We start from the raw sequence: 17,954 nt of genomic DNA, 5'->3' as shown, positions 1-17,954 counted from the left end.
CAGCTGGTGCAGAGCAGTGCCCAAGGCTCTCTGGAGTGTGGTTTTCCCTGCAGCACAGGGAGCAGTCCCAGTGTTTTACCCATCCCCAGGTCACACTGGGGGCTGGGCTGGCTCCACATTCCACCTGTGCTCCTGCCCACAGCCTTCCCAGCACAGCCAGGATGAACTATGGGCCACAGCAGGTTCTCACCACCTGCATTTCACCCCTTCCAAGAGATTCCACTTTTCTCTTTTACCAATTTTGCACAACAAGTTTTTTAAATTAGGCTTCTGATGCAGGACCTGGTAAAAGAGTCATCAAATGGTTTAACTGGCAGAACAGGGGAAGGGTGGAACATCTGGCAGAGGAGGGAGGATCTGATTCCAGAAGAAATCACAAAATACACTCAGTTATTCACAGAAGCAAAGAAAGTTGGTTAAAACTGTCGAAAGATATAGAGAGAATTATTTAGGGCTTGATTCACACAGGAATACTTATACTTTCCATAACCATAGAGACAGTTCATATTTTGCAAAAACTGACAGTATTTGCTCAGTACTTTGTATTTGAGTGCTGCTGTATTATTTGACATTAACATAAAGAAGCTTTACTGTAATTAACCCATACAAATTCAGAAATAATAAAGACTGCAAAACAAGAAGCAGTAACTTCTCTTTAATTATTTAATAGAAAGACCATAAGTGAGCTCTACCCTCATAAAGTGGGTATTAAAAACCTTCTGCAGTCCAGACACTGCAAATGAAATTAATGTTGAAAACATTAAGTAGAAAATGGTGAAGTTTCCAGTTGTTTCTCTACATTCCTAACTCATACAGGTTACAAGTCTTTAACAAAAACCTTATAAATATACTAAGTATACTTATAAAGAGTATAACTGTGCAAAGAGTACAAATTACATACTGAAAAACATTAGCCAAACATTAAGGCTTTTCTTTTTTGGTACCTGTCTTAGTTGTACTTTCCATGGAAAAATATGTTTAAAATTTTATTTTTAAAGATTAAATCCTAAAATAAATAGTGTACCAAGTGATATATAATGAAAAAACACACTCAAAAATAGTTCAGAGTGATTTATTAGTCCATTCAAAAACTCCTGAAATAACTTAATACACTAACAATTTGAACTCATTTAAATGAGTGTCTCTGATGAATTTTTATGAGCTACGTCTTTTACATTTAAAGAATGACTAAGATTCTAATTTTAATGTCTCTAGAATTTGTAAACAAGTTTTCAGCAACTGTTCCCTAGCCTTCCAGCAGGCTTATTAGACACATGTGGAAACATGAACACAACTGCATGTCCTTCTCAGGTAGGTAACTAGGACCACCTATGTCATAAATTCACTCAGAAGGATAGAAAACCAGTGGGTGTCCTTTTTGTCTTTATTTTTTGTTTTGTTAATTTGTGTTTCACTAGTTGGTGTAAAGATCAAAACTGAGTGTAACCAGGACTTCTCTCTCACTTTGTTGCTTTTGGCACCATGCCCAAGTAAAAGCCCCTTCTCCAACATTTAATTAATGCTTAAGCCAAGTACCAAATATGAAATCTTAAAATACTCTCTACTGAGTCAACAATCAGAGAGATCCAGTTTATTGCCCAAGTGCAAAACTGTTACATTAACATCTGGATTTAATAACAGTAATCTGAACACTTCAATAAATTCTGTAATGTGCATTTGCTTTGGAGTTTCAGGATATGGCAGATTTTTGTGGTAGACATCAATCTTTGCCACAGAAGGAAAGTTTGAAAAAAGTTGTATCCTGTAACTAACACTGGGCAATTCTGGCTCTTGAACTTCAGGTGCTAAAAATGTTTCAAAACAATGCTAGGAATACAGCACAGCATGGAAAAAGAAGCATTTCTTCATCTGAAGAAGCAACCATCAAACATTCATTGCTGTCAAGTGCAAATAGTCTTAATTTCAGTGGTTCATCTTTGTTTTTTTGACACGCAGCTAAAAAAGCAGCAGATTTATTCACAGTAAGAACCAAAGGTTGTAGATTCACTAAAGGAGATCACAAAGTGAACTGGTTTGCCAAGTGTAATCAAACCTGCTCTTCATGGAGCCTGCACACAGCCCTACACACACCTTGCCTTCAGGTTAGGGGAAGCTCCCCTGGCTTTAAGTGTTTCTAGTTGGGCTTTTTTGCCTACCACAGTTCTGGGGTTTGTTGGAACACATCAATGTACAAATACATCCCCCTTCTGTGTATATCCAGTTCTGCACATCGTGTTCTTCCAGTCTCTGCAGCAGCTCCTAGCCATGACACTCGTGTGCAGTGTCTGCATTTTCTGTAGAGGTGGAACCAATGCTCTGGTTCATCTAGGAGGCCTCAGTGGAAACTATCAAGAGGCTTTAAGTCTTGGTTATCCTGAAAATCAGGCAACCTGTCCCACCCTCTTTTTCCCACACTGAAGATGAGGAGGGAAGGGCAGGATCAGAATTTTCACCATTTAGGGATCAGCCAAACTCCAGAAGCACACAGTTCCAGAACTGAGAATGTTTAGTCAATATAACCCAAGTTCCTTGTTTTACTGAGCTGCTTGACTTCCCTTGTTAACACCTCCTGAAACAGCACTATCAGCAAAGGCAAACACCCTTGGTGACTCCCTTTGAGAGAGAATTTTCCTCATCTATAACTGGATTGATTTAACCAAACCACACAGAATCTGGAGTCCCTCTGGAGGTGCTGTGCTGGTACAAGCCTGAGTCACTGCAGAAAAACTGTTAAAAGTAAACAAAATGTTCTACAGGCCAAAACCACTCACATGTGGAAAACAGCTAACATCTATGAAGGCTTGCAAGCATGACAGCCCTTTAAAAAGAGAAAATATTGTTTAATCAACATACGAGTAGTTAAGTCATACTCTTAAGAGGTGATTAAAACCCACTCACATCAAAGGCCAAAGCATAAAATCACAATAACTTGCTCTTCAGTTTATGTAATACAAGTACTACATATAACCAAATTTCTGTTTGTATAGGAACAGATCTCCTGGAAAACCTTCCATTTTAACAGGATTATAAAACCTTAAGCACAACTTAAAGGAATACACTGCTCACTAAAAAAATAGCGTAAGAGCTTTATTAAAAAAAAACTTATTTAAAAAGTTTAAAATTTTTAAGATACAGCACTTACCTTGTATCTCTAGCACCCTTGTAGAGTGTCTGTTTCAGCACATTCCTGGTTGTTGGAAAGTAAAAAGGAAAAACAAAAATCACAAAGATGTGTCAAGGATTCGTTATTTTTAAAGTTACATATTTTGTTCTATTTAAACTAAATTAAATAAAAACTTAAATTAAAGTTTTAAGAATACTAGTTCAGCTTTCTCAGCTTCTGCAGTTTTCAGATGTAAGAGTGTGTTATTAGGTTAAAATCCTGAGAGTAAAGTGATTTTAAAATACTTCATGTGCATCTTTTAGCACCTTTCATACTCCTGCTCAAATTCTAAGATGATATTTGTCTTTCCAATTACCTCTGGCAAGAACAGCAGTACCAGAGGTGCATCATCTGCTCCTTTTAGCTCAACTGCAGCACACAAACTCAGCCCTAGTTCCTTCAAGTCTTCACACCTGCAAGTGCCAATTATACCACAGAAATGCATTTTAGTTTTCTATAGATTCCAATACAATGGAATGTTTACAAAAAGAGGAAACTGTTCCCATCCACATTTTGCCATTCTGCTATGTCAAATGGACCTGTTCCAACATCAACATTTCATTTATTGGAATACTTTAGACTGTGTGTGTACATATATACATATACAGGCACATATGATTAAGTCAATAGAAACCTACTGCTCACTGTATTTAGAAAAGTTTAAAATCGGTTCTTTTAAATCTGGCATTTATTAAATGCTGTTTCATACAGTAACACTGATGGAGTTTGCCAGCTTTGGCTTTGAACCCACAGGTATCAGACTTAGAACGTCCCTGACACTGCTCAGCCACACAATTTTACTTTTGATCCCAGAGATGAATCCTATCAGACTACTTTTAATTCTTTTAAAGGCTGAAGCTGATGTTATGGTTTCTGTACATGTCAGTGACAGAGGTTAAAAGCTGCACATGTAAAAAACCAAAGCAAAACACACAAGAGGAAGAGGTTACAAGACGGAAATGCCAAAAAGAGCCAAAAAGGCCCACAAAAATAAACGGCCTATGATAAAATATATTCCCTCTTCCTTCCAATCATCATTTCATCAGTAATCTAAACGCTGTTTAAAAAACCCCAAACCTCAACTAAGCATATTCCCTATCCAATATTTTTAAAGTATTTTATGCATATAAATCACTAAATTTGTTTGAATATCTATGTATTAACCCTCACTATTAAAGCTGTTTGATACTACCTTATAACTCAACAGAATCTGACAAACAAAAGGTAAATATAAAGGTGATTTCAATGTTATTGTATGACTGCTTCTAAAAACTCATTTGCATCTTTAAGTTCAGATTTCTACACATCTCCAAATACTGCCAAATCCTGAAAGATATTCCGTACTCCCAACAATGTACTAAGGATGTTCAGCTTCCAGGTGTTTTTATTTGCTGGTGTCATCACCAGGCAGCAATCTAGTCAAGTTTTAAATGCAAGTTAGACCACAAAGTCACATCTGCCCTAAGCAATAACACAGGACAGAAAACTTTAGAAAGGGACAAGATAAAATGTCACACATTAAGAGAAGAATTTTATGAAATTCCAGCTGTGCCTTTGTTGAAAGCTTTAAAATCTCAATTAATTCAAAACCTGGGCATTTTTTCTCATAAAGGAAAAGATGTAGCATGAGGAAGAAATGTGAACACCTTTGCATAAAGAAGAACTTCAGATCATACTGTACTCACAGGACAGTGAAATCTTGGCTTTTTTTCTTAAAAGGTGAGTGATGTTTAAGCTTTAACTATTTTAGACATATTGACACACTAGACTTTATGGAGGTGTTTTTGAAACATTCATAAAAAGATAATTTTCCTGATATTTACTTTACAGCTAAACAAACAGGATTTTTTCACTTTAAATCCTGTAGTCGTTATTTCAGCCAATTGCCTGCAGCAGGCAGAAGTCCTGGTATCTCTTGACTGCACCGAGACTGACTAACAGCAGTTTTCTGCACTGCACACTTGCACACCAAGACAAAACCCACGTAAATGGAACAAAGGCAAATGTATGTGCTGGCAGAAAAGGCACGGCACGGCAGCACAGCTCTGCACCTGGCTGCCCGCGTCCCCAAGAATGTCACAGCCGCGAGTGCCAGCCAAGGGCTCTGTGCATGCAGGTGCTGGGGATACATACACTTGTTAACAGCGCTCATTCTGGAATCATGGAATCATCAGGCTGGGAAGAGACCTTTTATATCGCCCTGTCCAACCACCGAAGCAGCACTGCCACTGAAACCCCTAAAGCACATCACCCAGCGCCACATCGTCTTTGAAACGCCGTACGGATGGTGACTCCACCACCTGCCTGGGCAACCTATTCCACGCTAAAATGGATTGACCGAGTGCCGTCTAAATCCAGGCATGCCGCAGAAAACGAGCCGAACTCGTTACCAGCCCCTGCTCTAAGGGTCGCGGCTCTCCCCACAGCCAGTGACCTCCGCTGCAGCTCCACGATCGGGGACACGGAGGGCTCCGCTCTCCCCCGGGCGAGGCGCTCCCATCTCAACGCCCGCAGGGCTCGGGCCGGGCCCGCAGCGCCGCCCTGCAGCCCGCAGCCCCGCGCCGCCCCCGGGAGCGAGTGTTCCTCCCTAGCAAAGAACAACACAGGGCACATCCACCACGGCCGGGCCGGGGCGAGCCGTCCCAGGGCGCGGTGCGGACACCGGCACCTCCACCTGCTCGGGGCCCGGAGAGGCCCGGCGGGGCTGGGGGGCCGCCCCACCGTGCGCCCGGCTGCGGCCCGGCGGGGACCCTGCCCGCCTCCGGCAGAGAGGGGGCGGCCGCCGATCTCGGCACTCCCGCCCCCCGCAACCTCCTTCGGAAGGCTCTGCGGGCGGGGCGGCGCGCAGCCCACCCCGGGGCCGGGCGGCGATGGCTGCCGGCGATGCCGCTGTCGCCCAGCGGCCCGGCCCGGCCCGGTTCCAGCGCGCGGCAGCGCGGCCGCCCCGCGCGGCGCGGACCCGGTGAGGCAGCGCCCGGCCGCGCGCGCCCCGCGCCCCCCGCCCGCACTGCCCGCTCACCCCGGCCCGCCGCGGCCATGTTCCTCTCGCGAGCTCTGCGCCCGGGACCGCCCTCCCCGGGCGCGCGCCCCGGCGGTTGGCCCGCGGGCGGGGGCGGGGGAGCCGCGCGCGCTGGCGCCGCGCACGTGCGGGAGGCGGGGCGGCACATCCGGGCACTCGCGCCCTCAGAGAGCCGGGCTGGGGGGCGCCGGTCCCGGGTGCCTCCGGTGCGGAGTTACCGAGCCGTTGAGGGTGGACACGAACTCTGAGATCATCGAGGCTAACCTATGACCGAGCACCACCGTGTCAACCAGACCGTGGCACTAAGGGCCACGTCCAGCCTGTCCTTAAACGCCTCCAGGGACGGTGACTCCACCACCTCCCTGGGCAGCCTATTCCAATGTCTAATCACCCTTTTTGGAAAGAAATTTCTCATGCGTCCCACCTAAGCCTCCACTGGTGTAGTTTAAGACGGTGTACTCGTGTCCTGTCGCTGGTTGCCTTGGAGAAGAGTTGGACCCCTATCCCTCCAACCTTTCAGGTACTTATAGAGCAATAAGGTCCCCCCTGAGCCTATTTTTCTCCAGGCTGAGCCCCCTCATCAGCTCCTCATAGGAGTTGTGCTTCAGACCCTTCCCAAACTGTTGCCTTTCTCTGGACACACACCAACACCTCAAGGGCCTTCCTGAACTGAGGGGTCCAGAACTGGATGCAGCACTCGAGGTGTGCCCTCACCAGTGCAGGACAATCATTGCCCTGGTCCTGCTGGCCACACTATTCCTGGTGCAGGTATTTTTAAAAGTTCTCTGTGATCTCTCCCCAGGCCCAGGCAATTCGCCCCGTCCCTCACAGCGGTGCCTTGGCCGCTTCCTGGGGGCACCGGGCCCTGGCGGGAGGGCCGGACCGACCCGACCACGGGGCTTTGTCCCGGACCGGACCGACCCGATCCCGGGGCTTTGTCCTGGGCAGGCGGAAGCTGAGGGTGCCAGCGTCTCTTCTCAGGGTGCTGCAGTCACACAAATTTGAAATTCGAAGCCGATGGATTGGGTATGGCTTCAAATGTTGGCTGTGCAAACATTCACAAACAAGATGGGACTCATACCTCGTGTATTTCACCTTCAGGCTTAGCTGTCAGTGTCTGAGGTGACTGAACTTGATTCAACATCAAACCAGTCACGAGGATAAAATTCTTCAAAGAAGTTTTGGAAACCTCATGATTTACACTTGAGAATGTGCAATAGAGAACAGAGGCATTTGTTTTGTGATCAGAATATGATCGTGCATGCATGCAGTAATTTATTGCACATATTGTGCAACACTGTGCTCGCAGCAAATATCTAACAAATTGACTTTTACTAATACCGAGCCAGTCCTGTTCTGTAAGTACAAACTGCATCAGGCCCAGTATTGTGCAACCCTGCTTTTGAGTTGTATTTTTTTTTTGGGTCACAAATTAAGTACTAAGCTGCCACTTGGTGCTATGGTCTAATACAGCTTTTTTATTATTTGCAATTTGCTGATGTCCAGGAGCTTGCTAAGAGACTGCATTGAGCTTATGCTATGTGCTGACCAAGCAAAACATGGTTCCCTGCTCCAAAAGAGTTTTTCAGTGCACTTGTTCAGCAGTGATACCACAGGCACAAAAAAAGAATCAGTTATAATTCCTTATGATTTTAAGACATCATTCCAATACACTTCACTACTGATGGATACTTTGACATTGAAAGAATTACTTGCTCAAATTGTTTTAGATGGATTGGAAGGTTATTTTTTTTTGTTAAGCTTTGTAAAACAGTGTAAATTTCTCTTATATTTCACTAGATTATGGTTAGCTAATCAGATTTTGTCCAATTCCAGAAGCAAACTAAAAACAACAATGTACAAGAGCATTGTGCAATAGGTGGAAATCTCTTTAATATTGCAATGCAGCCTAGATCATTCTGGTATTCCAATGGCTGCATTAGAGGGCATTGCCCATTCATTGATTACAAGGAAATAGACATGGATCATATTGCAGAACATTCTTGGAGTATTCCTTGCTAAAAAATACTATAGAACTTGAAAAGCCTGGAAAAAAATGTCTGAGACAAAGGTGTGTTAAAGGGTTTGACATAAAATACAGATGGTGCCCATTTCTTGAAGGTATTTGTGCTCTATGAAATAGGAGTCAATGAAAAAGACACATTTAAAGTGGCAATTAACTACTTATAAACAATTTCTTCCATAAAATCCCTCCCTGGAAATTGTCCAGCTGCACACAATTGTTCTTGACTTTTGAGCACCACCTTTCCTGTCTTGGGCATGGACATGTACAACACTTCCTTCTCCTTACAGAATAGTTCAACAAGAGCCCTTGGCATATGCCTCCAACAATAACAATGGATGCTGGATTCCCCTTTTTATAGCAGGATAAGGATAAGAAGCACTGTACAGTGGTTGAAGCTGGCAGAGCAATGCAATGCTCTGCAGTGAAAGGATGGACCAGTGTTCTGCTGTTAGAAAATGCAGAACATGAAAAGCAGATAAATGATACAATATCAGCATTTTAATATTCCAATTGAGGCACAAATAAAAACATCTGTTGTGATTTATAGTGAATATGTATTTAATCATGCAATTGCAAGCTGCATATTTTAGGGAAGGATTGTTTGTTTAATGAAACAATGCAAATATCTTTTAGAAATTATTCAGAAATAACCTATGCTTTTCAATTCTAGTACAGGCTTTATATAAAGAATTGATTATTCTAGAGATGTCAACACTGTGGTTAGATTTGTTAATAGAGACTTCATTATTTAAGGCATACTATAATATATTCTGTATTAGTGTCAACTACATATTCCATGGGGGTATTAAATTTCGAGATGAAATTCATTGAGCAAAGACCACCATTTTGCCACCTAACTTGCAGATTACAGAATAGTAGTGCAGTTGGCTTGCAGTTGAGCAAGCTACTTTGAAAGTAGGGCAAGAACTACTACAGCTTCTCCTGGAGTCATATAATTTGTAATTATTATGTTTCAATATATTCCTTAATGGCCTGAGATCAAAAGATTGACAAAACATGTTATGCGAGGAAGAAATAACTACTTTCTCCGGAGAGCTTTCTCCAAAGGGCTGTGAGTGAGGGGGAAGTGGATGAGTTGTTGATACAGCGTTATTTGCATTTGTAAAAGCTTTTAACACTCCAGTTACAAAATGGCAGCACAGTTAACAACGGGTGGTTCTCTCACGGGGGAACAACTCCTTGAGTTCAACAGAAATCAAAGGACAGGAATGTCTTTGTGAAGTATCCTGTTGTGGCTGCTCTTCAAGGGGACATGCTGGACTAAATGGACTTTCAGTGTAAACCACAGGACCAGTTCTTATTTGTCAAGGAAATGAAAGAGGAAAAGGCAGCATTTATCAACATCATAGCTAAAACCAAAACAAAAAATATGAAAACCTCTCACCAGGTTACAAGTTAAACTAGTCGGTTAAATAAGCATTATAAATCATTATGATATTGAAACAGCCATGTTACAGAAACATCAGGCTGACCTTATCTCTGCTATAATGTTTTTGGTATTCCCTGGAGAAATTTGCCAACATCTGAACCCAGTGATTCTACAGAAGGGACTCGATGGCTGAGAGCAGCTTTCCTGCAGTTTTGGTTTCCATTGCCAGCTATGGTCCTGCTGACCCTGCTGAATGGAGCTCACTGCAGGTCATCAGTGGCTTCTGATAAAAGAAAACAGCATTACACTTCAGGTTACATCTGAGAAAATGATATAGCTGATCACCACTGGCTGTTATTACATTGGGTTTTAACACTGCCAAACGGTGGTTATTCATACTAACTGTAAAATCAGTCTTGCACTGAAGCTTTAATAGTCTGTCACAAGAAATGCACATTTATTAATGGCATTTAAGTTCTATTTTTTCATTTTTATTTGGTCTTTCCATTAGTTTCTTTCCTCTAATTCTCCTAATAACTTCTTTGTTATTGCTGTTGTTGTTATTTTCCCCTGTGGGGTGCCTGTATCCCCTCTATCAGTCCATTTTGCCTGCATCAGACCTTTCTGCCTGTTTTTCCTCTCGTGTAGATGCAAGCTCACCTTTGAATATGTGTGTATTCCATCTCTGCAGCCTCCTCATGCCTCTTTTCTCCTCATTTGCCTGCTCCTTTAAGCAACAGGACCCATGCCAGAGACTGCTGTTCTTTCGTGGCTCAGCCACAGCCCTGCAGTTTTGCAGAAATTGGAGGCTTGCAGGGAGGAGATTGAGTTGGCAACAGGAGTCTGCCTGCCTACCTATCTACCTACCCCTAGGCTGCAGGTTTTGTTACCTGCTCCCTGTCCTTTTACTTAACACCTGGTAGAGACAAAAAGAGATGAAAGAAAAAAAAGGAAAAAAAAATACCCAAAGCCACTCTCTGTATCTCTTTCCTACAGATATACCAAAAAGAGTGAGGAATGCTCTGTCAGCTGGAGCTAGTGGAACAAATTTGGCTTTGGACATATCCTTGTGTAGATGCAAAGTAGAGATCCCCAGCCACTCCTGGGCAGTATGTGAATATAAATGCCCAGGACATTAAAGCTATTCTGTTTATATCTGAATTTATGTGAAACAAAAATCTTCTTCAGTAAGCAATATTCATTGCCAAACCTGTGATGGCTTAATCAGTGGCAGAACAGTGCAGCTACTTCAAGTTGGGGTTTGTAACCAGGGCTGTGACCAGGTCGAGTTGGTGCTTTGGTCAGTGCTGAGGATCTGGAAGGATACCAAAGTCCCAGAGCAGTGTGTGTGGGTTTGCGCCAGGGGCTGTGTGAGAAGCATTTGTTGGCTGTGGGGCTCTAAAGGCTGCTGCAGTTAGCCAAGGAGACTTGGGAAACTTCTGGGCTATCCCTTTGGGAAATGTTTTTCTGGAGAGCTGAGGGTACCTGCTCTAGAGAGCTGAGCATACTCCACAGGATCACCTATGCTATTCAGCTTTATGATTTGTTCATTTCATGAATATTGGAAATGGAGCTGCTGGTCATTTTGCACTTTAAAATGATTGCTCATTTTGTGTAACTGTGCTAACAGTATAGAGTACTTAAACTGCAGACATATGGGATCGAAGTGTGAGGAATTAATTCCCCACAGTTGCTGAAAGATCCTGAACTCTTTGTCACTTACTTCTCTTGGTCTTCAAGAATGAGGACTTCTGAAATTTCTGCTGTGAAAAATTTGTGGAGAGGGTGTTTGCAGTGGGCATATTTGGTATTATTTTGGGAATACTGGCAGCCAGCCCTTTACTTCTAATTAAATGAGAGAGAATTTCTAACAGAGAGAGCTCCTTGATTTAATTTTAATTTTTGTCAGAATGCCCAGAGCATTGAATGGGTGTTTGATCATTGGAACAACGTCCTTAGCACAGATCAAATGAATAAATACAATTAATTTACTACCACCACAGGAAAATTCTAAGATTTTGTTTATACAGATTGAGGCTGATAATGAATATACAGCCCCAAATGTGTGATACTCTTGCCTTTTCCCTGATGCAAGTTCAATTTCTCATGTGAAGCTCAGGGATGAGAGGCAGAAAGCAATTCCTTTGGTATGTGTGAGATGGAGGCTTTTCTAACTCCTTTTTGGGGACTGCTAGTCCCAGGTAATAACTGAAACCTTTTCCCAAAGATTGCAGCTAGATTAGTGCTCATCTTTGTTTTAAAGCATTTTGAAATATAGTTAAAATGCAAGTTTGGCAAAAGAACTGTGTAAAATGGAAAACCAGCAAAATGTGAGGAGACTGCTGTTCATTTTGTAAGGCAAAGCTTGTGACTTAAGAATGCTGCTTAGCAACAGATGGGGAAAATCTGAAGGTGATCACATTGTCTTGCAGTCCCTGAAAATTAGTTATGCATGTTCATTCTGCCTTTTGAGTCCCATCCTTTTCATGCCCTGTCGTGCTTGCTCCTTGCATGAGGACTGTGAGAAGGCTCAGCCGTGTGACCCAGCTTTGCCATCCCCCCTTCTCACTCTGACACTGGGGATGCCGAGCTCTGGCTCAGGCTGCTCCAGTTCTCTGCATCACTGAGCTGCTGCTGGACACAATCCCTGCTGATCCCAGGGAGCGGGAGCCAGAGTGGCTGGGAGGGAAGGAAGGGAGGAGTCCCAGACGGAGGAGTGTCTGTGGATGGTCTCACTAAGCACAACATCTGTCTCTGTGTGCCATTCACCAGCAGCCCTTGGTGCATCTCCTCCTCTGCAACTTCTCACACCTTGTTCTCCAGTGGTTTGACTTCATCTGTCTTTTTCATACTTTCAAAGAGCATGGGGCAGCTTTTCTTTTCTAAGTTTGATTTCCTTAGGAAATTTCCCAGATTGAAAAAAAATTATTTTATGGCATTGCTAATGAAATTGGCAGATTGTGGCATTTGGGAAGCTGTAAAGAACCCATTTGATTCATGTGCCACTGCCATCATTCAGCATGCACAGGGTGTAACTATAAATACAATATTATAAATTGGCAAGTGGTGTTTGATTTATTTATCTGCAGATGCCTTCCCTGTGAACCAAGGCTTATGCTGACCAAGTCATTAATCAACTTGGTAGGCTTAAAGGATAAACATCTCATACCCAACTGAAGGATTCATTTGCATAAATAATTAAGGAAGCAGTGATTTGCATTCATATTTAACAGATATATGCCACCAGGGATGGTTTTACTTTTCCCTGGGGGAACTTCAACTTTTCAAATGCAGTTTGGACACAACGTAGCATGGGAATTACCTAGAGCAGTTACATTTTTTGTTGTTATTTTGTTGTGGTGGGGTTTTTTTTTGGTTTTTTTTTTTTTTTGGGGTTTTTTTTTTTTTTTTTTTTTGTTTTTTTTTTGTTTTGTTTTGTTTTTTTTTCAATTAGCTGAATAGCAAGGCACTTTCCAGGAATGGTACTGGTTTTCTCTACAGAGTGCTGAGAAAACTTCAGGGTGAATTATTCAAGATATTGACTCGGGATAACACAGCAGACTAGAAGAAGTTCTGTTTTGTAAGAACTGTCACCATATATTGATTATTCTTATTACTTAATAAAACCACATTTAAAGACTTGATCATATGCCTGATCCTCTAGTTGGTATCTACACACAACCTGGGAAAAAACTACCACCATATAGCTGCTAATTTGAGCTTGCAAATTGCAGGTTTCAGTGTTCAGTTAAGATGAAATTAGTTGAAAATGAGGCATTATGTACCAAAATCCCTGTGTCAGCTTTGAAACTTAAGCTTATGATGAAGTAAGACATTCCCAAATTGAAGTTATGGCTGCATTCTCTCTTCCTCTCTATGCCAAACATGTGTTCATAATCCTTTCTACTTACTCATTATTTCTCAACACAAAATAGCAAATTAGGTCCGTATGAGACTTTTGGATAAATAAAACCAGATCATAACTGATTTGGCCCTCAGCCTATTTTGATATCTGCCAGTTTAAGCAGCGTGACCCTAAAAATAAGGGTCAAGCTAATTACAGTTGCTCAGAAATCCAGATTTTCCAGGTCTGAACTGGGTCCTGCCTGCCAGCTTGAATTTCTCAGTATTCTTGAGTATTTAAAACCTACTCTTAGATAAAGGATTTGAACTGAAAAACTCCAACAGCAAAGAGTAACTTCTTGGTTCTTGACTCCATGCTACCACTTAATCCCCAGCTTTCCTGTCTCACAGGGTAGTTAGACACAAGCCAGAAGGTAAGATTCAGCTGGCTTCTAGACATCTTTTTGGTGAGCTCATGCCTGGAATAGGTGTCCCAAAGCTACACTGGAGCTGGCAGAATGTTTTTGCATGTGACAGAGTGAATTGGTGCATCAGTGCTAGGAATCAAGAGAAACTTCAGTGTAAGCTGCTCAGAGTATCACTACACTCCTACAGAAATAAAGATTTCATCTGAAACTGGTAATAAACAACATCATATGAGAGCTAAAAATGCATATGGAAATGAGATTTTAAGGTTTTAAGGTTCAATTGACCTATGAGTCAGTGGTGAGTTTCAATTTCACACTTCATCATGGACTTGCTTTATCAGTAAACCCTTTGCCTTTAGTTTTTTTGGCTCTCTGTTTGTGAGATAAAATGAATACAACACCAAGTGCATGACAGAATCAAGTTCTTTATTTTATAACCTAGCAAAGAGACGCAGTATTCTTCTCACAGTGCCTGGTTGGTATTTGACTAAAGCTTGTATTCTTTCAACCACAGTAAGTCAAGTTAAATGAGACCCACTTATGTCCATAGTCATTAATTGCTGTATTAATATTATTAATCATCAAGCCCATGAGCAAGCCTATTCTGTTACTGGACAGTCATTTCACTGCACTCTGACCTCTGTATGTTACTTTGTACCTCATCTCCCTGCCTGTGCTCTCCCTGAGACACAGAGACCTGTGGATGCTGCTGGTGCATTAGAACAAAGCAAAATACAAGAGAAGGGTTTTAAAAAAATTATTATCAAACCTTTATAACCCATCACAGCTAAAAAGTTAATGAAAAATTTGAAAAAGGAATTTCTATATCTGTTTAAGTCTTTTAAAATTCTTTTCTGGGATAAAATTTGTAGTTAAGTTCCTTGTTTTTAACTGTTATCAAGGAAGATAAAGAAGGTCTGTACAATACATTGGAAAAACTCTGGTGGCAGGATTCCTTAACTGACTTTTGTTTTGGTTTGCTGGTTTTTTGTTGTTGTTGTTGGGTTGGTTTTAGTTTGTTGTTTTTTTTTTTTTTTTTTGTTAATGGAAGAAACTTCATCTCCAATCTGGTTAGAATCTTTGATCCAGTTTTTAGAATTTGAACTTTTAACTATTTTTGTATTCAGTAAAAAAACACTGCAAAACCTCACTCATCTGCAGAATGCTTCATACTTGAAATATCATACTGTTCCTACAATTGCATTTAGATAAAGCTGTTCACCCTCAGATAATGAAACCACTAAAAACACCAAAATCCAGAAAACCCAAACAAAGGAGAGGCAAGAGTTCTGACTTGCAGAAAAAAAATCTGAGCTGACTGTTCTGGAAATGATCTTCAGAATTAGCTCATTATTTATTCTTGGTGCACTCCACCAATTAAACAAACAGTTTTAAATATAGAATGGGGGATGGCCTTAGCTGGCTGTTTCAGGGTCACTGCAGATGTGAGGCTCGTGTCCCCTCCTGCAGGTACTCTGGGTGTGCCCTGCAGCTGCTGAAGGTGGGAATGGCCCCAGACATTCCTGGTGGACCCCAGCTGAAATTCCTGCTTGGGTAATAGCACAAGAGTTATTGAAGCCACTAGAAATATGTCAGAGATCCCTAAGGAGCTGGTGGGGCTGACCAAAAACCCCAAATCTCATTTTAATACCAATAGTACTTTGTGGAAAAGAACTTGGATACCTTAGTATGTGATTCAGACCTTCTGTCAAGTAAATATTAAAGTGAAAAAGAAGAACTTGGTTATGGTTTCTGTCAGCTAGTGATGTTATTTGCAGTATAATGCAAATATTTTAGAAAATGGCAACTTTAATAGTTATATGAACTATAGTACACCAGATTTATTGCTGCAGTTCAAGGCTTGTCTGAGACATCTTCATTTTCTGAAGGACTGTCTGTATAGGCAGTGTTTCGTATACCAAGATTTGCACAGGACGTGTCTACCTTCAGATTTTAGGTATTTTTTCATATTTAATATGGGCAGGACTTTTCTTGAAGGGTCTCTAGATTTTGCTGTTGGGCTACAGCTGCAGGTGACCTGAACATTTCCATCCTGGCCAGCTTTTGTTAGGAGTGTCTGCCCCCCTTGCTGTCAGTGTTGGAAAGACGTTGTGTAGGCTGTGGGGAAAATGGATTGATAGATTTCCAAATGCTTCTGTAACAAATGAAACAAGAGCATTACAGAGACTCCAGAAGTTAGAATTGTGATAGCTTAACACAAATATATGTTGATTTTATAGACTGGAGTTCTTCCTAACACTCAGCATTCAGAGATTTAAGATGATGCAGAAATAAAGCATATTTTGACAATAGGAGGAGTTAGAGAAGGGGATAAAGAAAAATTAGACAAAAGTAGAAGGCATGCAGTTAATATTTTTGCTGTTGCAGATCTCCCACACCCTAATGTAAATGCTTAAGCATAGAATAAGAGTTTTTGCAGGATCTGAGAACTTGCCAATTGTAGTACTGCAATATGTAAAAATGGTTGTGGGATATAAATGCCACAAGGAAATTTCCCACTTTTGCTATCTATGAATGAGATTCCAAGAATTTTGTGACTTATAAAAAATACTTCAAAATTTTTCCAGGGTGGGAAAAATTTATAAAATCAACTGATTATGATTTTATTGTGTCTGTTATTTGGACTGCTTTTAATCTGTTTCAAAAGAAATGTAAGGCAAATCCAAGAATTTAATGTTGCAAGAACTGCCAGCCTGCTGCTCTCTTTTCCCTGGTGTCAGCTTTCCAAATGTGACACGCCTCAAGGCTGGGGCCAAAATGAAAGCAAAGTACAATACTCTTTTTATGTAATCCCCTTGATCATAAGTACTGGACAAGGCTCCAATGCAGCCAGTCTTGCAAAGTGTTATTTGAGGGGAAACAAAAGGACAAGAATACAGTCAGTCATGGTTAGGATAAGATGTAAAAAAGAAATAAATCAGAAAATTCCAGAGGAAAAATAGAAGAAAGATAAAAGTTGAATAGAAAATCTCAGAATAAAGTAAATTCACAAGAGTTTACATTTTCACAAGAAAAAAGTGATGAAGAAACTGTAAAATGTTACTTAATTCAGTGCTAAATGGTGCTATGAGTACAGGATTCACAGATCTCCACTGCAGCTGCACAGCTGGGACATTCCCTTCACCCCAGGATGTTCAGAGGAGGGACAATGCTGGGACATCCCCTTCACCCCAGGATGTTCAGAGGAGGGACACAGCTGGGACATCCCCTTCACCCCAGGATGTTCAGAGGAGGGACACAGCTGGGACATCCCCTTCACCCCAGGATGTTCAGAGGAGGGACACAGCTGGGACATTCCCTTCACCCCAGGATGTTCAGAGGAGGGACACAGCTGGGACATCCCCTTCACCCCAGGATGTTCAGGGGAGGGACAATGCACATGTCCCACTGTGTATCCTCATGGAACTGCAGGGCTCTGTGCAAAGAGCTCAGATTAGAATTATGCTGCCTATTTTTAGGGGGCTGAAATGCAGCCTTGTCAAGTTTAGGCTTCTTGTGCCAATTTCACTGGGAAAACTCGTGGGCTTTGGATCACTTGGGAGATGGTTTTTATGTGCTGAAATTTGAAGGTTAGCATGTTTCTGTGGACAATAGCACCTTAGCATCTCATAAACAGGAAGACTTATATGTGGTTTTACTCTGACTATTGATTGTGATCAGAACTTACATGAGAAAGGTTACATTAAAAAAGGCAAGTCAGTTCCAAAGATTTTGTCACATAGCCACTGTGTTTTCTTAAACAAAAACCAATAAAAATAAGAATGGTCTAAGTGCCATTCTGAGAGCTGAGGAAGAAGCTGAGAGTGCAAGAACAAGATTGCACAGCTGACTGAAAATGCCAGCTTGGAAACAATGTCAGCTGTTTAATAATTCCAGGCCCCTGCTCTTTGATGGGAGATGATTAAGGTGAAAGAAAAAAGAAGTAACAATGAGGAACTGAGGACCCTAGAAATGAAAACTATGCTTTAATTTATAGAGGGAAGCTCTCACAGACAGAACTAGGGTAAAATGCAAGCTGAGAAACTGGTACCTATTTAGCCCTGATTAAATATTCCTAGGAAGTC

General features: G+C 41.7%; 1 protein-coding gene and 1 long non-coding RNA gene across 3 annotated transcripts in view; one reads left to right on the top strand and one right to left on the bottom strand.

The window, feature by feature from the left end:
* MRTFB (myocardin related transcription factor B) overlaps positions 1–6,234 on the bottom strand; it is a 66,926-nt gene extending 60,692 nt beyond the window's left edge. For both annotated transcript variants that reach the window (XM_063171050.1, XM_063171052.1), the window contains exons 1-2: positions 6,183–6,234; positions 3,143–3,187 (exon numbers count right to left, since the gene is read on the bottom strand). The gene's annotated coding sequence lies outside the window, so the exon portion shown is untranslated. The remainder of the gene's footprint in view (positions 1–3,142; positions 3,188–6,182) is intronic.
* A 256-nt stretch (positions 6,235–6,490) lies between these two features.
* LOC134426259 (uncharacterized) overlaps positions 6,491–17,954 on the top strand; it is a 20,546-nt gene continuing 9,082 nt past the window's right edge. Inside the window, exon 1 of the long non-coding RNA XR_010029957.1 lies at positions 6,491–6,702. This is a non-coding gene — a long non-coding RNA (uncharacterized LOC134426259). The remainder of the gene's footprint in view (positions 6,703–17,954) is intronic.

The sequence above is a fragment of the Melospiza melodia genome, chromosome 18 (assembly GCF_035770615.1).
Source record: "Melospiza melodia melodia isolate bMelMel2 chromosome 18, bMelMel2.pri, whole genome shotgun sequence".
NCBI lineage: Eukaryota > Metazoa > Chordata > Aves > Passeriformes > Passerellidae > Melospiza > Melospiza melodia.
The sequence above is the reverse complement of the archived record's forward strand: the minus strand, read 5'-3'. Positions and strand labels throughout refer to the sequence as shown.